Source organism: Lipotes vexillifer, unplaced genomic scaffold, assembly GCF_000442215.2.
Source record: "Lipotes vexillifer unplaced genomic scaffold, Lipotes_vexillifer_v1.1 scaffold301, whole genome shotgun sequence".
Lineage (NCBI taxonomy): Eukaryota > Metazoa > Chordata > Mammalia > Artiodactyla > Lipotidae > Lipotes > Lipotes vexillifer.
The window spans coordinates 893,921-906,663 of NW_006792529.1; positions in this window are offsets into that span (position 1 = coordinate 893,921).

Here is a 12,743-nt window from a genome sequence, read left to right on the forward strand (position 1 = left end):
GGAGAAACACACCGAGACACATAGTAATCAAATTGGCAAAAATTAAAGACAAAGAAAAATGATTGAAAGCAGCAGGGAAAAATGACAAATAACATACAAGGGAACTCCCAAAAGCTTAACAGCTGATTTCTCAGCAGAAACTCTACAAAACCAGAAGGGAGTGGCACGATATACTTAAAGTGATGAAAGGTAAGAAGATACAACCAACATTACTCTACCCAGCAAGGATCTCATTCAGATTCGATGGAGAAATCAAAAGCTTTACAGACATACAAAAGCTAAGAGAATTCTGCACCACCAAAACACCTCTACAACAAATGCTAAAGGAACTTCTCTAAGTGGGAAACACAGCAGAAGAAAAGGACCTACAAACACAAACCCAAAACAATTAAGAAAATGGTCATAGGAACATACATATCAATAATTACCTTAAACGTGAATGGATTAAATGTTCCAAACAAAAGACACAGGCTCGCTGAATGACACAAAAACAAGACCCATATATATGCTGTCTACATGAGACCCACTTCAGACCTAGGGACACACAGACTGAAACTGAGGGGGTGGAAAAAGATATTCCATGCAAATTGAAATCAAAAGAAACCTGGAGTAGCTATACTCATATCAGATAAAGTAGACTTTAAAATAAAGAATGTTACAAGAGACAAGGAAGGACACTACGTAATGATCAATCCAAGAAGAAGATGAAACAATTATAAATATATATGCACCCAACATAGGAGCACCTCAATACATAAGGCAACTGCTAACAGCTATAAAAGAGGAAATCAACAGTAACAGAATAATAGTGGGGGACTTTAACACCTCATTTACACCAATGGACAGATCATCCAAAATGAAAATAAATAAGGAAACAGAAGCTTTAAATGACACAATAGACCAGATAGATTTAATTGATATTTATAGGATATTCCATTCAAAAACAGCAGATTACACTTTCTTCTCAAGTGAACATGGAACATTATCCAAGATAGATCACATCTTGGGTCACAAATCAAGCCTCAGTAAACTTAGGAAAATTGAAATCATATCAAACATCTTTTCTGACCACAACGCTATGAGATTAGAAATGAATTACAGGGAAAAGAACACAAAAAACACAAATACATGGATGCTAAACAATACGTTACTAAATAACCAAGAGATCACTGAAGAAATCAAAAGGAAATCAAAAAATACCTAGAGACAAATGAAAATGAAAACACAGCAATCCAAAACCTATGGGATGCAGAAAAAACAGTTCTAAGAGGGAAGTTTATAGCTATACAAGCCTACCTCAAGAAACAAGAAAAATCTCAATTAAACAATCTAACCTTACACCTAAAGGAACTAGAGAAAGAAGAACAAACAAAACCCAAAGTTAGCAGAAGGAAAGAAGTCAAAGACCAGAGCAGAAATAAATGAAACAGAAACAAAGAAAACAATAGCAAAGATTAATAAAACTAAAAGCTGGTTCTTTGAGAAGATAAAAAAAATTGATAAACCACTAGCCAGACTCATCAAGCAAAAGAGGGAGAGGACTCAAATCAATAAAATTAAAAATGAAAAAGGAGAAATTACAAGACACCGCAGAAATACAAAGCACCCCAAGAAAGGACTACAAGCAACTCTGTGCCAATAAAATGCACAACCTGGAAGAAATGGACAAATTCTTAGAAAGGTATCACTTTCCAAGACTGAACCAGAAAGAAATAGAAAATATGAACAGACCAATCACAAGTAATGAAATTGAAATTGAAATGAAATCTTCCAACAAACAAAAGGCCAGGACCAGATGTCTTCACAGGTGAACTCTATCAAACATTTAGAGAAGAGCTAACACCCATCCTTCTCAAACTCTTCCAAAAAACTGCAGAGGAAGGAACACTCCCAAACTCATTCTATGAGGCCATCATCACCCTGATACCAAAAGCAGACAAAGATACTACAAAGAAAGAAAATTACAGACCAATATCACTGATGAATATAGATGCAAAAATTCTCAACAAAATACAAGGAAACAGAATCCAACAACACATTAAAAGGATCATACAGTATGATCAAGTGGGATTTATCCCAGGGATGCAAGGATTCTTCAATATACGCAAATGAATCAATGTGATACACCATATTAACAAATTGAAGAATTAAAACCTTGTGATCATCTCAATAGATGCAGAAAAAGCTTTTGACAAAATTCAAGACCCATTTATGATAAAAACTCTCCAGAAAGTGAGCATAGAGGGAAACTACCTCAACATAATAAAGGCCATATACGACAAAGCCACAGCAAACATCATTCTCAATGGTGAAAAACTGAAAGCATTTCCTCTAAGATCAGGAACAAGACAAGGATGTCCACTCTCACCACTATTTTTCAACATAGTTTTGGAAGTCCTAGCCATGGCAATCAGAGAAGAAAAAGTAATAAAATGAACACAAATTGGAAAAGCAGAAGTAAAACTGTCACTGTTTGCAGATGACATGATACTATACATTGAGAATCCTAAAGATACCACCAGAAAACAACTAGAGCTAATCAATGAATTTGGTAAAGTTGCAGGATACAAAATTAATGCACAGAAATCTCTGGCATTCCTATATACTAACAATGAAAGAACAGAAAGGGAAATTAAGGAAACAATTCTATTAACCATTGCAACAAAAAGAATAAAATACCTAGGAATAAACCTACCTAGGGAGACAAAAGACCTGTATGCAGAAAACTGTAAGACACTGATGAAAGAAATTAAGATGACACAAACATATGGAGAGACATACCATGTTCTTGGATTGGAAGAAACAATATTGTGAAAATGATTATACTACCCAAAGCAATGTACAGATTCAATGCAATCCCTATCAAATTACCAATGGCATTTTTTTTTTTTTTTGCTGTACGCGGGCCTCTCACTGTTGTGGCCTCTCCCGTTGCGGAGCACAGGCTCTGGACGCGCAGGCTCAGCAGCCATGGCTCACGGGCCCAGCCATTCTGCGGCATGTGGTATCTTCCCGGACCAGGGCACGAACCCATGTCCCCTGCATCGGCAGGTGGACTCTCAACCACTGTGCCACCAGGGAAGCCCACCAATGGCATTTTTATGGAACTAAAACAAAAAAATCTTAAAATTTGTATGGAGACACAAAAGACCCTGAATAGCCAAAGCAGTCTTGAGGGAAAAAACGGAGCTGGAGGAATCAGACTCCCTGACTTCAGATGATACTACAAAGCTACAGTAATGAAGACAATATGGTACTGACAGAAAAACAGAAACATAGATCAATGGAACAGGATAGAAAGCCCAGAGATAAGCCCACACACCTATGGTCAACTAACCTATGACAAAGGAGGCAAGGATGTACAACGGAGAAAAGACAGTCTCTTCCATAAGTGGTGCTGGGAAAACTTGACAGCTACATGTAAAAGAATGAAATTAGAACACTCCCTAACACCATACATAAAAATAAACTCAAAATGGATTCGAGACCTAAATGTAAGACTGGACACTATAAAACTCTTAGAGGAAAACATAGGAAGAACACTCTTTGACATAAATCACAGCAAGATCTTTTTTGATCTACCTCCTAGAGTAATGGAAATAAAAACAGAAATAAACAAATGGGACCTAATGAAACTTCAAAGCTTTTGCACAGCAAAGGAAACCATAAACAAGACCAAAAGACAACCCTCAGAATGGGAGAAAATATTTGCAAATGAAGCAACTGACAAAGGATTAATCTCCAAAGTATATAAACAGCTCATGCAGCTCAATATTTAAAAAACAAACAACCCAATCCAAAAATGGGCAGAAGACCTAAATAGACATTTCTCCAAAGAAGACATACAGATGGCCAAGAAGCACATGAACAGCTCCTCAACATCACTAATTATTAGAGAAATGCAAATCAAAACTACAATGAGGTATCACCTCACACCAGTTAGAATGGGCATCACCAGAAAATCTACAAACAACAAATGCGGGAGAGGGCGTGGAGAAAAGCGTACCCTCTTGCACTGTTGGTGGGAATATAAATTGATACATCCACTATGGAGAACAGTATGGAGGTTCCTTAAAATACTAAAAATAGAATTACCATATGATCCAGCAATCCCACTACTGGGCATATACCCAGAGAAAACCATAATTCAAAAAGACACACGCACCCCAATGCTCATTGCAGCACTATTTACAATAGCCAGGTCATGGAAGCAACCTAAATGCCCATCTACAGACGAATGGATAAACAAGTTGTGGTACCTATATACAATGGAATACTACTCAGCCATGAAAAGGAACGAAATTGGGTCATTTGTTGAGACGTGGATGGATCTAAAGACTGTCATAGACTGTCACTCTACTTCATAGAGTGAAGTAAGTCAGATAGAGAAAAACAAATATTGTATATTAATGCATATATGTGGAACCTAGAAAAATGGTACAGATGAACTGGTTTGTAGGGCAGAAATTGAGAGTCAGATGTAGAGAACAAACGTATGGACACCAAGTGGGGAAAGCTGCGGGGGGTGGGGGTGGGGGTGTGATGAATTGGGTGATTGGGATTGACATGTATACACTGATGTGTATACAATTGATGAGTAATAAGAACTTGCTATATAAAAAAATAAATTAGGGCTTCCCCGGTGGCGCAGTGGTTGAGAGTCCGCCTGCCGATGCAGGGGACGCGGGTTCGTGCCCCGGTCTGGGAGGATCCCACGTGCCGCGTGAGCCGTGGCCGCTGGGCCTGCGCGTCCGGAGCCTGTGCCCCACGGTGGGAGAGGCCACAACAGTGAGAGGCCCGCGTATCGCAAAAAAAAAAAAAAAAAAAACTTAAAAAAAAAAAATTAAATAAAATTCAAAAATTCCAGAAAAAAAAAAGTGTATTTAAAGTGAAAAGATGATGGGCTTCCCTGGTGGCGCAGTGGTTAGGAATCCGCCTGCCAATGCAGGGGACACGGGTTTGAGCCCTGGTCCAGGAAGATCCTACATGCCACAGAGCAACTAAGCCCGTGCGCCACAACTACTGAGCCTGCGCTCTAGAGCCGGCAAGCCACACGCCTGGAGCCTGTGCTCCACAACAAGAGAGGATGCGCAATGAGAAGCCCACGCACTGCAATGAAGAATAGCTGCTCCCTCAACTAGAGAAAGCCCCCGCGCAGCAACAAAGACCCAATGTAGCCATAAAAAATAAAAAAAAAAATGTAAAGAGATGATATTGAGTTACTATGCCTATATATATGAACACCATAAGAATGGTTTGTATATAACAACTGTTGTCATATTTTTTGCATGTGAATCACAAAATAACCACTTTCAAAATACGTGAATAAAGAGATTCATTTTATCTTTTTTAATTTATTTATTTTTGGCTGCATTGGGTCTTCGTTGCTGCGCACAGGGGGTGCTACTCTTCATTGTGGTGAGCGGGCTTCTCACTGCGGTGGCTCTCTTGTTGCAGAGCACGGGCTGCAGGCGCACAGGCTCAGTAGTTGTGGCGCACAGGCTTAGTTGCTCCGTAGCATGTGGGATCTTCCCGGACCAGGGCTCAAACCTGTGTCCCCTGCATTGGCAGGCGGATTCTTTACCACTGCGCCACCAGGGAAGTCCCGAGATTCATTTTGAAGTCTGTAAAAAAAAAAAAAAATGATAAGAACTGTAAAATATAGATTTTATCAGCTCTCTAATTAAGAAAATTAAATCAAGATTCTTCCGTGAAAATTATGTACATTCACAAGCAGGAAATTAAAAACAAAGAAAAACAGCAAGCACTTTATCAAAACTCCACCAATGATATTTCAGTCACATGAAATCCCCCCAAATGGGTGTTCTGTCTGAACAAATTTGTATGTTCACTCTTGTTCAGTTTTGTGTAGCCAACTTATCTTTCTTTGAGTTGTTTGTCATCATGTGTATGTGTGCTATTTTGGTGAAGATTGAGATGTAAGAATTTGAAATTCTTTATACAATCTATATCTGTAGCTTTGAAGAGACTATCAATTTTAAAAATCATTATTAATAGGAATAAAAGCACAACATAACAGTTGAACTGAATGTTCTTGTATGTTACTAATTGGCACTGATAAGTTTCTAGAAATTATGAAAACATGGTAAATCGCTCTTCAAACCCTGAAGTGGCGTGTGAACCAAAAGATTTGCAGAACTGATGCCCAAATAGAAATTTTCTGTTAAAATATCATTAATCAGCTTGTCAAGTACAATAGGAATTCTCAGGAGCATCATAGTAAATCTGAAAGTTTTTTCCTTTCTCGTCAAAAGTACAAGAAATATTTATCAACTGTGAAAGTGAAAGTAATAACAAATATCCAATCCATTTATGAAAAATAGAAAAATAAGCCAAAAGTAATCTCTAGCTCTTTCAAAGTCAAAAACAATCCCTATTGGGAAGAACAAACTTAATTGTCCAAGGCAAAATAGCTAATACATATTTGTTTATGTTGTTAGAAGTACATTATAAAATTATATTATTTTCAAGGGCCAGATGCCATATTACTAATATGAACATAGGATTTTCAATATATGATTTACAGTAGTCATATGAAACAGACAAAATTAAGCAACAGTTTTTGCACATATAGTGCAAATATTATCAAGACTTTGGTTTCACCAAAACTATACAAACTTTAACTTCATTCATGATAATATCAAATTAACTACCCTGGCTCTTTGTTTTCCCCCCCAAAACAGGCCTCTTGTGCCTCCCTCCCTCAGTAGAGTGATATCAACCAACAATCAACAAAGATTAATATTTTCTGAAGACACTGTGTATAAGATACTGTGCTCAGCATTACACGGGAATTTTTCAAAGTAAAATAGAAGCGCTATTAAATGACCTTCACTTAGTCAAACTACGAGATTAATGTTCTCTATTCCCTCTGTAAGACACACAGACTGAGGTCTGTGGCCTTTGAAGGTTTACTAATGGGCTATATCATTGTATACGCATATTTATCCTTCCTCCAGCTGTTACAACTACCAAGAGCCATTCATTCATTCCCTTAATAGTGTCTGAGTACCTACTATGTGACAGGCATCGTTCTAGCAGTTAGGGACACAGGAGTGAATAAAACAGACAAAAATCCTGCCCTTATGAAGCTCACATACAAATCAATTGTTTTAGTTTTCCAAACTCTTAATGTTAGTTATTCTTGCTAATGTAATTAGGTAATTTAAATTTTATATACTTTATTAAGTATAAGTGTAAAAGATATTTTTCCTATTGCAAATGAAGTTGAAAGTGGTTAATTTTATGTTATGTATATTTTACAACAATCTTAAAAAGTTGAATGCTACAGAAAGGAGGCTGAAACATTGCTGAAAGTAATAAAGAAGATTCAAATAAGTGGAAAGACATCTCATGTTCATGGATTGGAAGGCATTAAAAAATTAAAATGTCCATACTATTCAAAGCAGTCTACAGATTTGATGCAAATCCTATGAAAATTGAAATGACATGTTTACAGAAATAGGAATACCCATCCTTAAAATAAGGTAAAAAATATAATAAAACAAAACAAAAAGAAATAATTATAAACAATAAAAAAAAGAAAAGAAAGACAAATTACTGCCACAAATTACCAGAAGCAAGAAAACTGGAGTATTTTATACAAATATAGAAATACTCTAAGTCATATTATTTCATGAGTATCCTTAGGTTCTGTGTTTCCTTTAACAAATAACAAAACAGAAAACTGTAGATTTTGCATTTGAGAAGGGTTTATGTAAAAAAAGACAACCTGGAACTCTAAACAGCAGATTCATGGTCAGAAAGGCCTTGACCCAGCATCAAAAGATTTGCTAATGAATGCATAATGATAGGTTTTTAGTAAAAGTAAAATGCCTAAGTTATATATGTATAATTTTTTACAGTTCCCTACTTTAACTTTTTAGATGAACCAAAGGACTGCTTAGCTTCGGTTCTCCAAGACAAATTTCCTCTCTTCATGTGGTTGTAAAGTGTGGCAGGTTCAATATTTCTCCCATTTATATGATATCATAAGCCTGGATTTGGCCCTAAACTGATAACCAGCTTCCATAAATAAGACCATTTTCCTCCTAAGTTTTCTTTTAGACATTACAGGGGAGAATGCAAAAATCAAGGCAATCAACTTTTGAGAAATTTTTTACAAAGTGATCCTTTATTTAATTAAACATTCCAATTCCACCTGACAAAGCCTTTTCTTGTGCAGCAGCTTGCTCTCATTAGACAGTGTAAAATCACCCTCTTTAAGACAAAACATAAACTAGAAAGCTTAACTTCTGATTTGGTTTCCATTTCTGGGAACACACAAAAAAATCAAGATTAACAGTCATGAATCCTAAGGCAAGTCTCAGTAGGTCAGATTTAGATGACAGCATATTCACATTAAATTACTTTGTGTATGTTGAGACATGGCTAAGTTTCAAAAAGCAGAAGGGCTGTGCTTATTTGCCATACTCCCTTCAACCAAAGTGAAGAGGCAGTTACATAACTTGCCAGGGCAAGTAGTAGAAATGAGTCAGACAGAACCAGCCCTAGAAAAAATTGTGAATTAGGCAGTTTGACTTCAGTGCCACACCCCTTTAGTACTACATATACTTCTCTGATCCCCTCCCTTGGTATCATCAGCCCTAAGGGCCACCCTCATACCTCTTCCCCACCAAATTCCTTTCTCTCATTCTTTCTCTTCCACTCATAATGAAACTAGCTTCCCCTCATTCCTCCTTCCCCTTCATTAATTAAAATTTACCTCTCCAGTATCTCTCGCCCTCCAGGCTTAAAGTGACAACTACCTAATCTGATAAATCAATCATACTAATATGCAAAGAGAGAAAGCTGGAAGGTAAAGCTTCAAACTTTTGATGGTAAAACTTCAAACTTTTAAAGTTAACACCTTGTAGTTTAACTCATTAGTGACTAAAAGTGAGAATTACCAGCTGAGGCATTCAGGGGAGAGAAATATTTTGAGTCAGGTAGAGCACTTGGCAAATAAAGCAGGAGCAGCGTGAATGCTTTTAACCTAACAGGGTGCCAGCCCTAATCAGAGTAACTAATAAGCCCTGGTCAGTTTGGGGCCAGTAGGGGGAAATTGGAAAAGAGCCAAGAATCTGGCTGGCAAAGAAAAGCAGAAGATACAGAAGCACCACAATTAAATTTTTCTGACTTAACCTTTCATAGGACTGGCTAGCCCTGGCACCTAGTAAATATTTTCTAAAGTTTGTCTTCAGAATGAAAGAGATTATGCAAAATTTCTTTCTCATTTACACTAAAACACTAATTCCAAAAATCTGTACAGCTTTGGTTATTGCTGTTATTTGATTTTTTAAAACAGTGCTTTCAAGTTCACAAATCGTTTTCATATGCATTTCATGTAATCCTATTGAATACTGAAAGAACATTACAGGCTATTATATGTGGAACATATCAGCTATTCTTATTTCCTTCACTTTATAAAAGAGGAAAATGATGCTCAAAGAAGTTAGGTGACTTGCCAAGGTTTGTACTTAGGTCTTCTGAGTGCAAATACTGTGCTCTTTCAGTGTACTGAGCTACAAGGCTGCCTCCCAATGTTTAGAGTTATCTTTGCCATTGCTGTCATGTAACTCTACATCCTAGGGGAATTCTCACATTTTAAAGAGAGTTCAGCTACCACCAAAAGAAAATAACCTGCCTATTCAACGGACCTGAGGGTAACTGTAGTCCTATCTGGTTTCCATTGCTGCATTTTTTCCCTAGCTAATTCTTAGTTCACTTGGAAGTGTTAGTACTGCCTCACAAAGTCTTCCTTAAGCACTGTCAGAGTTTGTGCTCCAATTACCTGCTCATGTTTTGGTGGATTACTTATCTTGCTTCTGATTCTCACCTGGGCAAATTTCCCATCACAGTCCTTACTCTGTAAGCAAGAAAGGATAATATGTTTCTGGGCTTAAAGGTGGAAAAAAGCACTAGCATAGTTAGTACAAGCCAGAATACAAATATTTTATATTGAGATGAACATAAGAAGCCAGCTGGAAAAAGACTGCTATTTACAGATTTAGATTAGCCTAGAATTCATTTCAACCTTTGAGGCACCCCCAGGGAAGTCCCTGAATTTTTAATTTAATTTAAATTTAATTAATTTACAAAAATTTTTTTCTCGCGATGAAAACTTTTAAGATCTACTCTCTTAGCAACTTTCAAATGTACAATAGAGTATGACAAACTATAGTCCCTTTGCTGTACACTACATCCCCATGACTAATTTATTTTCCAGCTGGCAGTTTGCCTTTTAACCCCCTTGGCTTTTTACAGAAAAGTAAACATGGGACGTCCCTGGTAGCACAGTGGTTAAGAATCCACCTGCCATTGCAGTGGACATGGGTTCGAGCCCTGGTCTGGGAAGATCCCAAATGCTGTGGAGCAACTAAGCCCGCGCACCACAACTACTGAGCCTGTGGTCTAGAGCCTGCAAGCCACAACTACTGAGCCCACATGCCACAACTACTGAAGCCCACACAACTAGAGCCCACACAACTAGAGCCCGCGTGCCACAACTACTGAAGCCCACACAACTAGAGCCACAACTACTGAAGCCCACACAACTACTGAAGCCCACACAACTAGAGCCCACAACTACTGAAGCCCACACAACTGCCCTTACCATTGGCTGCCTCGCACTTACAGGAACCCCATTCCTTACAGGATTTTACTCCAAAGACCTCATCATCGAAGCCGCCACTTCTACAAGAGAAGCCACCGCAGTGAGAAGGCTGCGCACCACAATGAAGAGTACCTCCCGCTCGCTGCAACTAGAGAAAGCCCGCGCAGCAGCGAAGACCCAACATAGCCATAAATAAATAAAGAAACAAATAAATAAATAAAAGTAATGGAGTGTGAATTAAAAAAAAAAAACTAAACATGCTTGTTGTGAAGATTTTAAATAAAAATCCTCATAGAAACCACTGTTAACAGTATAAATATCACCATATACATAGATATAAGTACTTTTGAACAGAAATCAGATCATTCTGTACGGCCACTTGATTTTGTCAATAGGTAGTATATGTGGGTGACCATAGTTAATTTAAGCAATCCACCATTATGGACATTTACTTTGTTTTTAGTTTTATTTATTTATTTTTTATACAGCAGGTTCTTATTAATCTATTTTATACATATTAGTGCATACACGTCAATCCCAATCTCCCAATTCATCCCACCACCACCCCCTAACCCACTCTCTCCGCTTAGTGTCCGTACGTTTGTTCTTTACATCTGTGTCTATATTTCTGCCTTGCCAACTGGTTCATCTGTACCATTTTTCTAGGTTCCACATATATGTGTTAATATACAATATTTGTTTTACTCTTTCTGACTTACTTCACTCTGTATGGTAGTCTCTAGGTCCATCCACGTCTCTACAAATGACCCAATTTCACTCCTTTTTATGGCTGAGTAATATTCCATTATATATATGTACCACATCCTCTTTATTCATTCTTCTGTTGATAGGCATTTAGGTTGCTTCCATGTCCTGGCTATTGTAAATAATGCTGCAATGAACATTGAGGTGCATGTGTCTTTTTGAATTATGGTTTTCTCAGGGTATATGCCCAGTAGTGGGATTACTGGGTCATATGGTAGTTCTATTTTTAGTTTTTTAAGGAACCTCCATACTGTTCTCCATAGTGGTGGTATCAATTTACATTCCCACCAACAGTACAAGAGGGTTCCCTTTGCTCCACACCCTCTCCAGCTGTTTTTAATTTTATGACTATCAACAATACTGCAAGGAATATTCTTGATCATATCTCTGGTCATGTGTATAAATATTTCTATAGGATAAATTTCCAAAATGGAGTAAGTTAAAGGATATAAACATTATAAATTATGAAAGACACTGCAGTTGCACTCCCAAATGGAATAAGCCAACTTATAATCCTACCAACAATGATGAGACAATATCTATTTCATATATTTTCACCAATATCAGATATGTCTTTAAAAGTATTTTTCTAATTTGATAGTATTTTTCTAATTTGATAGTTATAAATATCTCATTTTGTTTTAATTTTTACTTATACAGTTGTTTTATTTTTAAATATTCATTGCTTTTTTGAATTTCTTCTTTTGTAAATTTCTTATTCATTGTCATTTTATTACTCTATAGAAGCTTTACATGTTATGTAGTAATATTTACAAATTCTTTTAAGGTTTTGGAGGACAAATGGATAGCTGCTGCTGCCACCAAAATAAATTCCATATGGATCAAAGAATAAACTGTAAAGGCTATAAAAGTTCTAGAAGAAAACATGGGATAATATTTTTGATAACAAAATAGAATGGCTTGTAAGCATATAAAAAGATGCTCATAAGAGAATGGAAATTATAGCTGTAATGTGGTAGCATTTTGTATCTGTTAGACTGGCAAAGAAAAAGTTTGACGATACTGTGTTGGTGAGGGTGTGAAGAAACAGAGCACACTATCAAATTTTCCATCTGTATTAGGATGAGTGTAACTTGTACCACTTCTTGGTTTTGTCTACCAAAATGTAAAATGTTACTCTAACTCATCTTTTATTGCTTCTAAAAGGTTTTCTATTGATCCCTGGAGTTTTCATATAATTTGCAAACAGATGACAATCCTAACATTTTCAGTATTTAATTTCTTGTTTCTATTCCATATCTAATTTCATGGGCTGTCATTGCCTCACATGGTGTGATGGTGGGCATTCTTGGCCTTGTTCCTGACTTCAGCAGGGATAAGT